Source organism: Pseudochaenichthys georgianus, chromosome 13, assembly GCF_902827115.2.
Source record: "Pseudochaenichthys georgianus chromosome 13, fPseGeo1.2, whole genome shotgun sequence".
In the NCBI taxonomy this organism is placed as follows: domain Eukaryota; kingdom Metazoa; phylum Chordata; class Actinopteri; order Perciformes; family Channichthyidae; genus Pseudochaenichthys; species Pseudochaenichthys georgianus.
This window is the reverse complement of record NC_047515.1, coordinates 41,176,824-41,194,023: the sequence shown is the minus strand read 5'-3', so window position 1 is coordinate 41,194,023 and position 17,200 is coordinate 41,176,824. Positions and strand designations below refer to the sequence as shown.

Below are 17,200 nucleotides of genomic sequence, written 5' to 3'. Positions count from 1 at the left end.
ACACAACCTAACTGTGGCTACAAAAAGCAATAGCATCAGAATGCATGATTGCAGTTTGATATTAACATCATGGACTAATTATTAAAGTACAGTTACACGTATACCACGCCTGTGAAGTGCTGACATACTGCAGACACACACAGAACACACAACCATACAAATACGAGACTCGCAGCTAGATTCAAAAACAACTTTTTATTGGCCAATTTACAGAAAGTGCTGTAGTGACCATTCCAAAGAAAAACAGACCAAAGAGTCCAGAAAGAAAAACGGAAAACTTAAAAAAACAAAACTCTTACACATTATACAAGGTATCCATGTTATCTTCACGGTCCTCCTCTTTCTAAAACAAACGTCAGGAAGGACAACATTAGGGCGGGGGTCGATGCAAAATCCACCAACGGTTTTAGTGGAGGGAGGGGGGGGGGTGCAAGGAGGGGGGCGACGGCACGAGAACAGGTGTCACAGTAGATGAGGAAAACTCTTAAACAACATATGGGATCTTTACATGAACATATAACTACAGTTAAACACACAGCAGGTTCTCCAGCTACACCTCACTAGAGCTGTGTCTCGATGTGATACTTTACTGAAACACTGCCATGTTGTTTGTGTGGATATCGACCGACCGGGTTGTGATGTTTCAAATTCTAAAATACAGCTGCTGTCGTTGTTAGCCAGCTATCTAGTTTTTCACGGCAGCAAATCATTACTTTAATTAACCCAATAAAAGTAATGGTGGCTTATTTTCGACACCAGTATAGTGGTAGGTTAAGGTTTAGAGGAGATCAACATGTCCACTACTTTTCCTCGAAGTAAGGCCACGCCCCTTTTTGTGTGAAACGACTCGCTGTCATTTGATTTGCAGTAAATCCAAATGTGCGACTTTTTTTTATCTACAAGGAGCCCAATTACGATGTTCAGACTGGCAAACAAATAAACAATGTATTTGGAGATAGTGACGTAGCTTTCATCTATAGTCAATAGGGGAATAAAACCCACATGTCTAACTTTTATTTGTATAGTGCTGTGTTCATCAAAGCAACCACAATAGCAGCTGAACTAGCGTTAGCCAAGATGGCGGTTGTTGAGAGTGAGAAGTGTCCAGCGTTACAGTGTGAATGTTCACTCAAAGTATGCACATTGAGACACAGTAAGTTGGAGGAAACTCTCTAGTGGTTGTGAGTTTAACAAACCTGGTTTTATCTGTGGCCGACTTTAGCCACTAAACACGTCACATGGTAGCCTACTCATTTTTCTATTGGTTGCGGAGTCTTCGCTCCCAAACGATACAGACAGACTGGACTCAGGACGGCCACAGCCAGAGACGAATGCCCTTTCCCTTCAAGGTGAGGAACCCTCCGCTGGGTTTGTCATTACGTCGACGTGACACAGCCACATGCGCGTCAACTTTGCAATTCGGCGGCACCAACGGCTGCTCATGACATGGGATTTATGTAGCCTGACATCACCTCTAGACCCACATTTCTTTCATTAACGCTGCATTTCATTCTAAGTTAGCGGTTGGAAAAGTTTCTTGCAGGGATGTTTCCATGGGACAGCTCGGTTTGTTCTGTGAGAGCTGGCAGCATAAGCTAAGCTACCATTATCAGTACATTACAAAAGTGATACGGTGATAGTGTTTAAATAAAGTGCATGCTATGGAGTTGTGTTTCGAGCCATCTGATGACCGTAAATCAAACATTCATTGCCTTACTAGCCCCATTATTCAGCTGTACCGGTGCCACCTCATTATAGTGATCATATAGCTTTTATAATATTTTATATTATTATATGTTAAAGTAGTGCGGGTTTACTGGTATAATAGTTTACTGTTATAATAGTTCTTTAGTTTTATCAACTTTATTTTAATATATATTAATATTATTTACATATGTCAGCCTGTGTACATATCTCTCATACCATTTCTTGTTGGTTTGTCTTTCTTCGTAGTTTAACTATTAAAACACGTGTTTTAGTGTTTCTAACTACATTTAATTTAACTGTAAAACCACTCAGTATTTAGATTATATGATATTCTATATTATCCTTGATCTAAATGGGAAAATGACCCATTAGAAACATATATTGTTGTATGAAAAAAACAACTAAACACATATCGAATTGATCTAATGCATTTCATGATAATGGCCTCAAAAATATATATCTTTGTCAAGTTTTTTTTTTTACATTTTATCTTCCATTAATTCAAATGTCAAGGGCCTGTTTATTTATTACATTTTATTTCATTTAGCTGATGCTTTTATCCAAGGTGACAAGTGCCTTCAGCCATGAAGAACAACCATCCTGCAGGTACACCTCCTATCTCTTTTTTATCTCCGATGCCTCTACACATTAATGACCCTTTTAAAAAGTGACGATGCCTCACTGTGAACATCTCTACAATGCAGCATTAATGAAAGCAGGACTTTGATGGTGCTATAAAGGTGTAGCGATGAGAACTCGTTACGGACCTCGCTGCTGTGACCACACCTGAGACGGAGATTCAATCCGATCTTTTGGACTGCATCTGAAGCGTCTGTTAAAACGCTCCCGGCGCAGCTTACCCTCCTGCTCACGGTCCATGGTGGGAACATACATGATGGATGTCATGTGTGTTGTATACAGGTGGAGAGGAGGGTTTCTGGGGGGAGAGAGTGGTGTGTGGGGTGGGGTCACCTACTATACTCACTATTTACAAGAAAGGAGCGTATAAAAATGTACAAGGAGACTCCTCTGTCCTTCCCCGAAACTCATACCCCTTTTCTAGATCACCATGACTACACACAGATCGTTATCAGATCAGAGTACCATTGAAAATATGCTATTTCTGTAAAATCACCTGGCTTTGAGGCTATAGAATAGAAGAGGCTATAGAATAAAGACTGATAAATAACATGAAGTATACAAACCAAAAATAGTCACTTCCTTTGCTTTTGCAACTCAGTTTTCTTAAATAAAGACTGTTTTGCATTAATATGGGACACCAGAGATGTATTAACAAATTAGAGAGACACATTGACCAAATTAAATAAAACTGTATTTAACGTAGTGGTGGTGTAATGGGCGGGAGATCATTTGAGTCTCAGGGGATGACGTAAATTTGGCGCGCTGTCCCTTTAAGACGGATAAAGTTTTAGTGTCAGATATTTTTTTATCAGCTGTATAAAACGGGAGGTTTTCTGACTGTGTGTGTTTCAGTGAAGTGTTCCAGTAGGGGGCGGTATTACCTCATATTTAGAGCATCAACATCACATAAAGTCTTTTTGTTTCCACCATCCGATTTGAGATTGCAGTATGGCCGTGTTGCAGGGTGTGTGTGTGTGTGTGTGTGTGTGTGTGTGTGTGTGTGTGTGTGTGTGTGTGTGTGTGTGTGTGTGTGTGTGTGTGTGTGTGTGTGTGTGTGTGTGTGTGTGTGTGTGTGTGTGTGTGTGCGTGCGAGTGACTGGGAGTGTGTGCTTCAATAAGATATCGTTGTTTTGTCCCAGTTTTCGCCCATCTTGCTCGAGCGTTGCATCCTGGGTAGCTGGACGTCCACTTCCTCCTCGCTGTCGTCTGACTCAGCGCTGGTGATGTCATCTTCCTCCTCCTCATCATCCTCCTCTTCTTCTTCTTCCTCCTCCTCTTCCTCCTCCTCTGCAGCCTGAGGCTCCTTCAGGTTCTGTGAGAAATATGTCAGAAACGAGCAGGTGGATAAATTCCCCTTTTGTTTTTTGAGTGTTTCTACAGTGGTACTCCATGGTACAAGTGTGCAATGCTTTAAAGTCAAAGCTGTTACACTGAATGCTCAAAGATTGTAGGTCTGAGACACGATGAATCAAACTACCATGACAACACATTAAACCCATGACCCAAATCGTGTCTGCAACAATAAGAATTCTTTGTTCTCATCAAATCGGAGAAACCAGGTCCCACAATTTCACAAAGTTATACTGAAGGACTCTTTTGTGCATTATTCCACCCTAAAATTAAACACACAATTAAATCCCAGATCAGATTTACGTTAAAGAGTCTAATATTGTCTAAGTGTCATCATATCATATGTTATCATATCTAATCTTATCGTATTGTATCGTAGTGTATCGTAGTGTATCGTAGTGTATCGTATTGTATCGTAGTGTATCGTAGTGTATCGTATTGTATCGTATTGTAGTGTATCGTATTGTATCGTATTGTAGTGTATCGTATTGTATCGTATTGTAGTGTATCATATTGTATCGTAGTGTATTGTATCGTAGTGTATCGTATTGTATTGTATCGTAGTGTATTGTATCGTAGTGTATTGTATCGTAGTGTATTGTATCGTATTGTATCGTAGTGTATCGTATTGTGTCGTAGTGTATTGTATCGTATTATATCGTATTGTATCGTATAGTACCGTAGTGTATCGTATCGTAGTGTATTGTATCGTAGTGTATCGTATTGTATTGTATCGTATTGTATCGTATTGTATTGTATCGTATTGTATCGTATTGTATCGTATTGTATCGTAGTGTATTGTATCGTATTGTATCGTATCGTAGTGTATTGTATCGTATTGTATCGTAGTGTATCGTATTGTATTGTATCGTATTGTATCGTAGTGTATCGTAGTGTATCGTATTGTATCGTAGTGTATTGTATCGTATTGTATCGTATCGCATTGTATCGTATCGTATTGTATCGTAGTGTATTGTATCGTATTGTATCGTATCGTATCGCATTGTATCGTATCGTACTGTATTGTATCGTATTGTATCGTATCGTATCGCATTGTATCGTATCGTACTGTATTGTATCGTATTGTATCGTATTGTATCGTATCGTATTGTATACATACACATCTTATATATCCCTGTATCCCCCCCTCCTACCTCCATGGGGTTGACGGTGATGGTGAGAGCCGAGTCGTCCCAGCTCCCCTCCGCCTCTCTAGCCGTCTCCCCCAGCCTCCCCTCCTGCTGGTGGGTCAGGTGGATCCGGTAGATCCCGAACACCACCACCACCACCAGGGCGGCGATGCACATCACGATCACCAGGGTGGCAGCACTGGGCACGGCTGAGGAGAGGAGAGGAGAGTGAGAGGAGAATCAGAATCAGGTTTATTACCAGGTAGGTTGACACGTACGAGGAATTTGACTTGTCGTAAAAGTAAAACAAAAATGAAAAAAACACAGATAGAATAGAGACATCTTTGGAAACGTCCATAACAGCCCATTGAATTAGTCTCTCTATATGCTAAAATTAAAATAGAAATCCCACAAACTTTAACTGTCTTTAGGTTCGAAAAACAGATTTTCAGACAAGAAACATTTTATCCGAACATAAAATGATTCAAGTCACCAGTTTGTGTATTCTCTAAATATGTCATGCACTAATTTAATATGACATTCAGAAGGCTGAATTAGACCCTGTTGAATGAACACAGATCCAACATATCCCAAAGAAGAATAGAGACATCTTTGGGAAAATGACTTGAAGTCGATAAATGCTCCATCTGCTAAAGATAAAACACGTTCTTCTTCAGATAACCAGGTAATCCCACATACGTTTACTAGCCTTTTATTTACATATGTATTGGTCAACAACGTTATCTGAACACAAAATATTTCATGTCACCAGTTTTCTATTCTTAGTCTTCAAACACTTCAAAAAGGTACTGCCGTTATTTCATTTGACGTCAGAAGGCTGCATTAGACCCTGTAAAGGAGCACTAAGACCCTACTGTATATCCCATAATGCATTCAACCCTCCTATTGTCTTCGTTTCCCCCCCCCTTACTTTGGTGTTCGCGGTTAAATCCTGTTTGAACTGTTATTACATTAACACAAAAACCATTAAAGGCGGGGTAGGTAAGTTTCAGAAACCGGCTCGAGTGCACTAAAATTTGAAAGTACACAGCCGAAAAGAATCCGCCCCTTCCTTCAGACTTCCTTCCAGAGCACCTCCTCCAACACACATGAACGCGCACATGACGTCAGCAGACTGGTGGAAGTGGCCGCCTGTTGCTCGCGAGTCATTGAAGTACTGCTGCAATGCACGCCCAATTACGGCACGCCCAACGAGGGCACGCCCAACGAGGGCACGCCCAACGAGGGCACGCCCAACGGCGGCACGCCCAACGAGGGCACGCCCAACGAGGGCACGCCCAACGAGGGCACGCCCAACGGCGGCACGCCCAACGGCGGCACGCCCAACGAGGGCACGCCCAACGAGGGCACGCCCAACGGCGGCACGCCCAACGAGGGCACGCCCAACGGCGGCACGCCCAACGAGGGCACGCCCAACGAGGGCACGCCCAACGAGGGCACGCCCAATGGCGGCACGCCCAACGAGGGCACGCCCAACGAGGGCACGCCCAACGAGGGCACGCCCAATGACGGCACGCCCAATGAGTGCACGCCCAATGACGGCACGCCCAATGAGGGCACGCCCAATGACGGCACGCCCAATGAGGGCACGCCCAATGACGGCACGCCCAATGACGGCACGAGATACATTTGTGCGTGCACAAGATGGAAGGCTGACAGAGAGGGCGGCAATCCAATCCGTTTAGCCGGGCCGGCTGTTGTACTTTTTACAGTATTACGGCTTCTACAGATGACATTTTTTTATGGATTTGTTGTCAAAGCACTTCAGATATTCATTGCTATCGGGATGTTAAGAGCATTCCATGGAATATAACAAAAAGTGTATCTCGAGCCGGTTTCTGAAACTTACCTACCCCACCTTTAATCATCACCAAATGTCATTTAACACCCTTTCAAACTGTACATATTGTATCAGACTACTGGTACACATGAACAAGAATAACGGATAAAGGAAATGTTCAAATTCGGCTGTGGTCGTAGCAACATCGGGCCATTCGTGAGGGCATCTAAGCCATCGTGTGACCGCCGGTGGAGTTTCTCAGGCTCCGGCAGCAACTTCGTGAGCGGCAACTTCGTAAGGCACTCGTGAGGGCATCGTGTCAAGTCGTGTCATCTTCGTGTCATCTTCGTGTTATCATCGGTGCATTCACCCTCACTCTGATCGGGGCGAATGCCCGATGGCACCGAGGATAACATGATGCCCTCACGATGGCCTTACGAAGGGCAAAATGGACACGAATTCAACACGAAAGTGAACCTTCTCAAGGTCCTTCGGCAATTTGTTGGCATGCCAAAGATTTTGGCACCGCTCACGAAGTTGCTGCCGGAGCCTGAGAAACTCCACCGGCGGTCATACGATGGCTTAAGATGCCCTCACGAACGGCCCGATGTTGCTACGATCACAGCCGAATTTGAACGTTTCCTTTATCGTGTGTCCATCGGGTTGTTTTATTGCACAACAAAATCATGTAAACATATTATGTAAATAACCCAATTTGTGTTCTGTGAAACTGAAAAGGATATAATATATTATTTTGAAGGCGAGTTGACAGGAAGTTGTTGTTGCTATGGAAACAACATTACGGAGAAAATGTAAAAAGGATGATGACATTTGATTATTGTGCCTATTGACCTGTTTTCACAGTATTTTCCCGCCTTCACTGATAAACACCTCTCTGTCTTTGTTTAGACCATGGTGGCTTCAGGTCAGCATTCTCTGTCCATCACATTCACCCAGTCTGAAATATCTATCGCCATGAAACATCGTGTAGACGTCCGTGTCCCTGTGAACATTCCTCAGGTTCACACTTTAACTCTGAATTCACTGATCTGTTCATCTGATCATTTCTATTGAGCAAAGACCAGATTTACAATTCCCAACACGATGTCTGTTTTCTTTATTTTAATCCAATGCTTTTTCTTGGTAGGATTTTTAAGTAAGACATTTGTTATTTGTTAATACATTCTGTTAAGCATACATTTATTTTTTTGCGATGTATTTTAAGCAAAACCCAAAATGATATGACAGCAGCTCTTGAGTTATAGCTCTGTCAAGGCTTGTCTTGGATGTGTTAATGGATGAATCAATTTAAAATTCTAAAATGGCACCCTGGGAGAAAGCACTGTATGAATGCAGTCTTTTAACCATTTGATCACTGCTTTACTTTTGCCAGTATTGTTATTAACTATTATTCCCATCAGCCTCCGTGTCGCGTTTCCTTCGTGCTCGTCTTTCTACCTGAATCTGTTTATCTGTTCTGTCATCAGCCAGAGAAACGGGCAACACATTTGACTGAAAGCCGCTTACAAGTTACAGAGTGGTTCATATATATTTCATGCAAACAGCACCCATTTAACGAAGGTCCCCGAGCAGAACGCGGCGGCTGCAGAGATGCATCGTAAGCTCTATTAAATATCATAACCACGAGATACATCGAGGATCTCTCTTGATCTCACATGTATCTCTCTGCTGCTCTGATCTCCAGCCGACTGGAACAACACGACCCTGCCCTCTCCACCAGTCCCTGCTGCTGCTGTGAGTGTGTGAGTGTGTGTGTGTGTGTGTGTGTGTGTGTTTAACGAGAGGGAGACCCACAGAGGACTCTTCAGATGATCCATTGATTCAGTCTAGTTCCCTAGATTTTCACACTTAATCCACGGCCTTTGATCTTCCTCGCAGTGAAGCTTCATGCAGCCCCTTAGAGTAACTTGGATGAGCGTTTGCACGTGTACACACACACACACACACACACACACACACACACACACACACACACACACACACACACACACACTTCTCCCGCATGATATCATCTGTGCCCTGATAGCAACTGTACAACTCTTATTACGTACTGTTGCCACACTCTTATTTCCAACTACCCATCGCCCTCTCTGACCTCGCACGCACACACACACACACACACACACACACACACACACACACACACACACACACACACACACACACACACACACACACACACACACACACACACACACACACACACACACACACACACACACACACACACACACACACACACACACACACACACACACACACACACACACACACACACACACACACACACACACACACACACACACACACACACACACACACACACACACACACACACACACAGGCCCGTTAGCAGCATCGGCCACTGAACTCTCCGGGACTCCAAGTAGAATCCATTAGAGTCTGATGAATAATTAAAGCTGGTGTGTTAGATTAAGACCAATGTCTCTCCTCCTCACCATGTTCCCTTTACTTCGGATCACTCACTCGCACCGAGGGAGGAGGGGGGATAAGCCCCAGTGCATCATGGGAGAAGGCCCTGTCACGCCGCTGTGTGTGTAACACGGCGTGAGCGCAGCGATAAAGGAACTAGAAAGCGAAACCGAATGTTCCCTTGGATCCCGCCCCATGTTTGCCCCCGGACGGATAGCTAGCACACGGCTGCGGTGGCTCAGCGGTTAACAAGACTCAGCAAGACAAGTTCTCAGCTCTTCGCTTTGCATCTGCCCATCGGTGATTTGTGAAGTCACATTCTGTCACATTCCCCAAAACACAGGGACCCGCTGTGAGATGGGATCCTTTAAAGCAGACTCTGTTCTCACACCTCACCCACTCACACCTGCAGCTCACCGTGATTCCACGCCCATAACCGCACACTGCTTTGTGGCCATATGTTTTGAGTTGTTTCAATATCACTTATCCATAAACCGCATTAGCCTGCGACACCGTGGACACGTATCAATCTGCAATCGAGTATCTCTGCTATAGATTATTAAAAATCCATTAAATCTCTGCTGGTGAAACTGTGTGGGTGATGCGATGAGATCGGACCTGACAGGAAGCGACATCAATATGCCCGAAGATAAGAATGCGACAAAGGAAATAGGAAAGGCGAAAACGAATCTGATAAACGAGTTTACAAAAGGAATGATGTGTTATTGTAACTCTTTCTGTAAAGCCCATGGCTCGAATGCGGTCTGTGACGGGGTTCAATTCGTCCATCCGATACATGGCTCAGTCGGTTGTTTAAGCTCCAAAAAAACTTTATTTATATCAGCAACAAAAAAAAAAATAGCGAACCAGCACAAGTTAGACAACAAAATAAAATCCACAAACGTGTTCCGGCTGTTGCCTTCACTGCAACGTTCTTCAGAGTGACGCAGTCCAGCTGGGACGCGTTCGAGAGGTCGTTGCAGAGAAGGCAGCAGCTGAACACGTCTACTCTCCGGGAGCGATGGACGGTCCGATTTGGACGTTTATTTTGTTTTGTTTAAGTTGTGCTGGTTCGTTATTTTATGTTTTGCTGATCTAAATAAAGTTTTGGAGCTCACCCAACCGACTAGGCCAGTGTTTTCGGACGGACAATTAGAACCCCGTCAACATACGTATACGGTATTTATAATGTGTTATAATCTGATTAAAGGGCTTTCTAATAAGAGCTAACAATCACATACATATTCAGAACATCATGAAACACATCTTACAATGACTTAAAGGTGAAACACGTACATCTATAACTGGAGGTCACCATTTGTTTGCCATGACAAACAACCCATTATAAGATGATAGTGCATTCAGTACATGATGATTAGGCATTAAAGGGGATCCTAAAAGAACTAATACAACACAAATATTGGATTATAACACACTAAGATTCTTGAAAACGTGTCGGTGAAGACCAGCTCCTAGGAAGTTTCATGACCTTATAAGCCTTATTTTAAAATGCTTAATATGGCGTAGTGAAAATACTGCACTTAAATCAGATTATAACACATAACAAGTATTTTATCAAAGCACATGAAAGACTTCTGACTTTCTTCTGGATCCATCTCTTTTATATAAATGATTAATTATGTAATTTCGACGGTATATCTTGGGATTTGATTCGCTTTTTAAAATCTCTATTGCACGTCTGAGATATCGCATTGAGTGTTGCTCTCCACAAAGTTTATTTAATTTCTTTCCCAGTTCATTCGGGTTTCTCTGGGAGTCATCCCTCGTCTGCTGCGAGGGTTTAAGCCCCTGTCACACTGTCCCGAAGTTGACACCCGATGGACACACGAATATTGAATTGTGAATTTCGCACGGAGATGGCCCCGAACCACACACGAAGGCAACCTTTACATTACATTCAAGACGTACAACTGCAACGAAAGTAACACAAACAATTATGTTACAGTACTATGATACTGCACTGATATCTTCAGACTTTGTTCTTTACTTTATCCGTCTTTATATGTAGAAGATATTACGTTTTCTCCGTCATGTTGTTTCCATAGCAACAACAACTTCCTGTCAACTCGCCTTCAAAATAATATATTATATCCTTTTCAGTTTCACAGAACACAAATTGGGTTATTTACATAATATGTTTACATGATTTTGTTGTGCAATAAAACAACCCGATGGACACACGATAAAGGAAACGTTCAAATTCGGCTGTGATCGTAGCAACATCGGGCCGTTCGTGAGGGCATCTTAAGCCATCGTATGACCGCCGGTGGAGTTTCTCAGGCTCCGGCAGCAACTTCGTGAGCGGTGGCAAAATCTTTGGCATGCCAACAAATTGCCGAAGGACCTTGCGAAGGTTCATCTTCGTGTTGAATTCGTGTGTAAATGTTGCCCTTCGTTAGGCCATCGTGAGGGCATCGTGTTATCATCGGTGCCATCGGGCATTCGCCCCGATCAGAGTGAGGGTGAATGCACCGATGATAACACGAAGATGACACGATTTGACAAGATGCCCTCACGAGTGCCTTACGAAGTTGCCGCTCACGAAGTTGCTGCCGGAGCCTGAGAAACTCCACCGGCGGTCATACGATGGCTTAGATGCCCTCACGAATGGCCCGATGTTACTACGATCACAGCCGAATTTTAACATTTCCTTTATCGTGTGTCCATCGGGTGTCAATTTCGGGACAGTGTGACGGGGCCTTAAAGGACAGAGTGTGTCGTATGCTGCACACACAGACAAATGTGTAATTCATGATTTCGATGGTATTTCAATGCAGAAAACATCTCCTTACCTGAGCTGTGGCTGGGGTAGAGGTCGTGCATCATGGACGGATGGTGCACCACCTGCATGTACTGAGGCGGCGCTACCATGTGATTGACCTGCTCCCCTGCGTCTGAACTGTGCAGCACGCTCACCTGCAGAGGGGGCAAAAGTACACACATCCTTTACTCGAGTAGAAGTACAGATACTCGTGTTAAAAAATACTCTGGTGAAAGTAGAAGTACTGACTAAACTTCTGTACTCAAGTCAAAGTAAAGGCTTTGAAGTGTACTTCAGTAAAAAGTACCCATAGCTAGCAGCTGCTTTAAAGAGTACCTGACCTCCCTTTATATTAATAGAACAATAATGTCATTGTTAGCTAATGAATGTTTCCATGCTGAACAACGGCAACATGACAACGTTTCCATTGGTCCCTCTTCTTTAGAGAAGACCAGGAAGTGATGGATACACGGATCGTGTTCCAACCAATAGGCACGCAGTGACTCTAAAGAATAATGATCACGCCCCAAACACACATTCAGACTAAAGGAACCAGCTGTTTGGGAAATGAGAGAAGTAGAAAGTACAGGTATTTGAGTTCAACATGTAAGAAGTAGAAAGTACAGGTATTTGTGTTCAACATGTAAGAAGTAGAAAGTACAGGTATTTGAGTTCAACATGTGAGAAGTAGAAAGTACAGGTATTTGAGTTCAACATGTGAGAAGTAGAAAGTACAGGTATTTGAGTTCAACATGTGAGAAGTAGAAAGTACAGGTATTTGAGTTCAACATGTAAGAAGTAGAAAGTACAGGTATTTGAGTTCAACATGTGAGAAGTAGAAAGTACAGGTATTTGAGTTCAACATGTGAGAAGTAGAAAGTACAGGTATTTGTGTTCAAAGTGTAAGAAGTCAAAGTAAAAAGTAAAAATGTACTTAAGTACAGTAACAAAGTATTTGTACTCCCCTACCTCCCACCTCTGAACACCTGGGTGGGAAACAGGATTTAGGAGAACAAAGTCCTAATTTCACATCCATTCAGTCCCAAAGCCTCTCACATGAACCTCGTGCAGCTGATATATATATTCCAGACGATGATAAAGTGAAGATTTGAGAGAAAAGGTAAATGAATTAATCGCCTTTTGGAGACGGAGTCAGTGCAACACAGGAAATGAGATGTAAAGCAGATTCACCGACAGCCTCCAAGGTTCAAACCGTGTCAGTGAAACATGTTGTTCCCTCAAACAAGCGGCAGCGCCTGTTTGAATACGTCCAAGGACAGACACACGCAGCAGAGAGCCGGCACCGTGAGCTTCTTCATAAAGCGAGTGTATAACAAGTGCACTGCCGGAGAAGCCTGATTCCCTCAGAAGTTCAGGGTCTCGATAGGAGAGGGTGAAGTGTGCAGAGTGCCGTCTTTCCATATGTTCGGCTGCTGTTGAGAGCACTGGTTTGATTTGAGAGCTTGTCGTTAACACGGTTGGAGATAATCACCTTTCTCACGCAATTTCCATCCTACAAAATGTTCCGAGTGGAATTGCGTTCGAGTTGAGGTTTTCCTGCATATCACGTTTCAATTGCTAATTTCCCAACGTCGTTATGCAACTACGGTAAGGGCGAAAGTCGATTCGTTCAGAGGCTTCATTTGAATATTTCCTCTCAAAGGGAGCATGTTGCCGGAGTCACTTCAGTCACTCTGGCTCGGGCGACAAATTGCAGTTTCCTACTTCTGACGGTCATAAGTGATAGTTATGATGTTTGAAAATAGTTTCATGTTCAATACCCTTCAGCCCGAGGATAATGTTGCTGCATAGTCACTGCATTTCCGGGACATGTGTCTTATATTGATAGATGGGCAGGACATGCCAGCTTTTCCCCACCAATGTTACTTAACTTAAGTAAAGTAAAGGAGAACTGCATTAACAATCAGCTGGGCTGTAACTAAGGCTTTATGATCTATTAATTAACTGATGTTTCTCTCCATTAATGAGTGTTCATAGAAACCCTCCTGTAGGTGCGTTCTTCAGCTTCTTTTGTTGATCCGACCAAAACCAAAGATATTCAGATAACTGTCACCTATGATGATTTAGTGTTTGGACCAATACATGATAAGGCAATGCAGTTGATCTTGCAATGAAACACATTTGTGAAAAAGCCTGTTGGTATTATCAAGGCAGCGAGAGGAGGGTTTCAGATATATAAAAACTAGGGCTGTCAAAATTATCGCGTTAACGGCGGTAATTAATTTTTTTAATTAATTGCGTTAAAATATTTAACGCATGTGCAGAATGGCCCGCCCCATACGTGCCACCAGTGGCAGCGCCAGGGTATGGCTGGGGTAGGCTACACCCATACCAAGAAATGGCTTAGCCCCACCATGAGACACGATGTTAAAGTAAGCAAAATAAAGTCTGCCAACTCGCGGAGTAAATTGCACAGACAGCAGTTAGTCAGATTGATTTCAGTAGCCACGGTTTGGAAAACTTTTGTCACGTAGTGATCGTCTTCTCAATAGAACATCTTTGATAACGGCGTGGTGTTGTTGCAGGAAGTCCAGACGGAGAATACTCTTGCTGTAGTACAGGGCAGAGCCATATAATAGTAATAATATGGCTCTGGTACAGGGGTGCACATAACTGGTACGCAGGTTATGTGCGTAATCTGAAATGCGTACCGTCACTTGTGTCACAAAGCGCATTTGCGTACCGACGTACTTGTGAAGCTTTTCCAGAAGGCGGTTAGATCACCGGACGACAGAGTCGGTCTCCGTGTGCACAGACAGGGCTGCTGTTAACGTCGGTCTGAACAACGGAACTGTGCCAAAACTACGCCAACCGGCTGCGGAGGGAGACTCCCCCCTTCACTGGAGAACTGCGCTAAAACAGCTGATCACAACGTTCACACTCTGTGGTCACGAAGTACTCCACTAGGCCCCCCCCCCTCTGTCGACTTTCCTGAAGTACTCCCCCGTTGATAGAAATCAACACGTAATTAATTAAGACCCCACGGTTTGATGATTGATAGGTGTGTGTGTGGGTTGTCTTTCATTTTGACACACAGAAAAATGTTATAATAAACATACATACTGTGTTAAATGGATATATCTGCTTGCTTTCATTTATCTTTCCATTCCCAACAATATACATAAAGAAATGGCATATTTTGGACATAGTTCGAATGGTGATTAATCTGATTAATTAATTTTTAAACTGTGATTAATCTGATTAAAAATTGTAATCGTTTGACAGCCCTAATAAAAACCTGTCTGAAAATGAGCTGATCACAATTTGGCCACTTTATGTCATAACGATGTTTTGTCTTGTGTAACCATTAGCCAATCAGCAACCAAGGTAACCCCCCCCCCCCCCCCCCCCTCTTATCACCTGAATCTCCTCTAGAGCTACATTGAGTTCTTTGTAACCAAACCTCTCTCAGAGGGGCGTGGGGAGGGGCTCCTTATTTTCATCTGAAGTAACAGACAGAGAATCAGCACTTTGGAAACAGGGCTGAAACAGAGGGGATTATGGGTAATGCTGCAATGATCTGTTTGGTGTTTCAGCCAATCAGAGACAGGCTCTGTATATATCTGAGACCTGTGAGATATCGATGAACAACAGTGTAACAGAGGACCTTTAACTTCACATATGATCAACATCAAGCCGTAGCTCACACTGACCTCCAGGTCGAACTCGTTGCTGGTGTAGCGTCCGTTGAGCTCGGAGCAGGTGAGGCGAAACCGTCTCTCTGTCATCTGACCGGGCCGCAGGTTATAGTAGCGCACCTGTCGGATCACCTGCTCGTAGTTAGACATGGAGTCCACACCTGAGGGAGGACACAGCAGGGGGTTATCATACTGGTCTGTTCTTGTGTTTGTTCCTTTCATGTTTCCGTGGTCTTCAATTTCACTTGTGTTCTTTCTTGTGAAGCCATTTGTTAATTGTATTTCTGTGAAAGGTGCTATAATAAATAAAACTCGATAACACACCACTGCTAAGCAAAGTAATGACAGTTCCTGAGGAGGATCGAGGGAGGAGAGGAAAGAAGTTAAAAGACGGAGCGTTTGACGTCAGACAAATCAGCAGAAGAAGACAGACAGGAAGTAAACACTAACAGGGACACAGTATGGGCTCTGGAGGGGAGTCAAACTCAATCTCATCACGGGCCACGTAGGAATTATGGTTGCACTCAAAGGGCCGGCTGTAACTTTAAGACTATATCAAAATACATATATAAATATTTAATATATATAATAATGCATTATATTACATTATTGCCTCTACATTGGATTATTATCGGATAGGGGAATAACTTCATAATTAACTAGGTCTGAAAGCAGAAGTCTAGGGCAAGTCATTGCAAGTCTCTTCAGTGAGAATGTCACAAATGATTTAAAAAGAAAAGCCAAATTCTGGGGGAAAAAATTAAAAAGTGACATTTTGAAGAAAGGAAACTGACATAAAATATAAAAGTCTAATTCTGAGAAAAAAAGTCAAATTTCAGATGCATTGTGGGACATGTAGTTTATGGGCAACGTGCTTCTCTAAATCGCCATGTAACCGTATAATAAACATATTATATTCTTTCAGAGCTCTTGTGGGGCCACAGAAAATGAAGCAGCGGTCCGGATTTGGCCCCCGGGCCTTGAGTTTGACACCCCTGCTTTAAGGACTTGTTAGTGGAGAAGAAACTGTGAAACTTGGACAGTTAAAGAAAACATAAATAAGAGCTGCCGTTCATTTAAAGTCCCGTTGCTGTTGTCGCATTTCCAGCCGCTGGTCGCCGTGGAGCTGAGTTTAAGTTTCTTGACGGAAACAATACGATCATTTTACAGTCAATAAAATCATTTAAATGAATATTGTGAGTCAAGTCGTTCGTTTATTTAGTATGTTGTCGTGTAATAATTGAGCGGGTGTTCTTTTTTAATAATGACCGCCTCGCTGCACATTACCCTCTACTTGTTAAAGAGAAACAGAGAGGCAAGGTTGGAAGATGGAAACAACTTTTTGACAATCTACACACGTTGTTGTCATGCTAACCTCCGTCTGAGCACACACTGCTGGTAGCCGAGATGCTGCTAAGATAAGATAGGACTTTATTTATCCAGAAGGAAATTGTTGTGCCAGAGTTACGAAGATACAATAAACACGGCAGCATGATAATAAAACTGTTCACTAACAGTGCCGTAAAGAGAGCAATTCAATATCTACAGGAAACAGACGGTCACATCGTTCATGTAAATATTAAAAGTAATTAGTAGTGCAAAAAAACATAGTAGCAGATATACGTAATTCAGAGATGGCAAAAGTACACACATTCTTTACTCAAGTAGAAGTACA

General features: G+C 43.0%; 1 pseudogene; it reads right to left on the bottom strand.

The window, feature by feature from the left end:
* Positions 1-224: 224 nt before the first annotated feature.
* The window catches only part of LOC117457063 (calsyntenin-2-like), a 373,610-nt pseudogene continuing 356,634 nt past the window's right edge, over positions 225-17,200 (bottom strand).